The following is a 1,776-nucleotide window of genomic DNA, read 5'->3' as shown; positions in this document are numbered from 1 at the left end:
CTGCAGGGCCTATGGCGACGCAGCCATGAGGCCAAGGTAGGGCCCCAAGTGAAACAAATGAGCAAAAAGAGTTCTACAGCTACCAGGTGAGCAGTCACATGTGTTTCTTAGCAGTTGTGTCTCCTACTGATTGCATCCTATAGTCCCCAAAGGTGGGGAGTGGGGCGGGAGAGAGGTAGGCCAACTCAGGCCACAGGTGGGCTGGCACCCGCCCTGCCCCAGCCCCTCCCTCCCGGGAGCCGCAGACAGGCCCCCAGGGCCGTGCATCAGGCCACACCTGCAGAGACCTGCTTCCCCTGGCAGCAGGCGCCTCCCCTGACGGAAGATTTAGGAATGGGTTGGGTTGGGTGGAAGTGGCGCCCCAGGGCAGGTGACATGGAAGAGGTGAAAGAGACCTGCACTGCAGGGCTAATGGACAGGGCGCCAGACAGGCCAGGAGCCTAGAGAGGAGATGCCACCAGGACCCAGGAAACATGAACACCCCCAACACACACACACACACACATACTGACACACATGCACACACTGTACATACAGAAACACACATGCACAGACACAGCACACAGAGACACGCAGACACATGCACACAAGATACAGTCACAGACACACACACAGCACTCAGACACGCCCACTGCACTGCAGAGACACCACCAGATCCTGACATACACCACACACACTCACTCCTCCGTCCACCTAAGAAACAAAAGTTTTGCAGAAGAGTGTGCGATGACCACTTCTACTCTATGCTGTTCTCCTTAATCTTTTTATTTTTTAAAAAATGTGGGTCATAATCCTTTAAATTGATTTCCTTCCTCACAGTGGACCACAAGTACTCAGAGAAGGATTCCAGGTTTGAAGGCAGATGCTGGTGGGGACCTGGCCAGGTGGATGGGTGGGAAGGGGTGAGACTGGGCAGGACTGGGCCTGGGAAGGCTGAGGCAGGCAGGGATGATGCCAGCAGAGGAGAATCCCAAGCAGGCCGTGCAGCTGCGGCTGGAAAGCCACAGGAGTGGAGAGGAGGTGGGAGGCAGTGGTCAGGTTGGGAGGACCCTGGCAAGCAAGCCCAGAGAGGAGGGCCCAGAGGGCCGGGCACTAGAAGTGTGAAGTCACTGCTTCCTCCTGGGGCTGCTTCAGAGGATGGGTGGGGCCACGTGTGGGTAGACCAGGGAGACAGGAGACTATGCTGCTTGGTCCAGGCACAGGAGATGAGCCCTGGCCGGGAAGGGACAGTGTGGATGGGCCAAGGTGGAATCAGGGTTTTAGAGAAAGCTGTCAAGTCAGTGAAGTGCCATGAGTTTTGTGCACACCAGGGGGGAGCAGGTACGTGGTAGGGGGTTGCTGGTGTGAGTGAGGGCTCTCTGGTTGCAGGGAGCGGTCCGGTGGGGTGGGGGCACAGCTGCCGGGAGGAAGGCGCTCAGGGCCCGCAGGTGGGGCTCAGGATGCTGGCCCTGCAGAAATGGAAACAGGGTCTTCACCTGAGAGGGAGGAGGAGCCTGGGAACTAGGGAGGAAGGGGCTCTGCTGGGCCGGGTCCTCGGGACAGGGGGACCTGGGGACAGAGCTGGCCCTCGCACGCCCCTCCTGTCTCGCGTCCCTCCGTGCAGCCGGGACAGGATCCTGCAGGGGCTTTGCGGGGCAGGAGGTGCAGGCTTCGGCCTCCTCCTCCATCCTGTCCTCCCGCCCCCGCGATTAATGTCTTTATTCAAATCTCCCTCCTTCCCTTTGCCCCACCGGTCTCAGGGGCTGGGGTCGTAGCCCGGCGGGCGGCGGTGGTCAC

This window comes from Mandrillus leucophaeus, unplaced genomic scaffold (assembly GCF_000951045.1).
Source record: "Mandrillus leucophaeus isolate KB7577 unplaced genomic scaffold, Mleu.le_1.0 Scaffold69, whole genome shotgun sequence".
NCBI classification, from domain to species: Eukaryota; Metazoa; Chordata; class Mammalia; order Primates; family Cercopithecidae; genus Mandrillus; species Mandrillus leucophaeus.
This window is presented reverse-complemented; position numbering follows the sequence as displayed.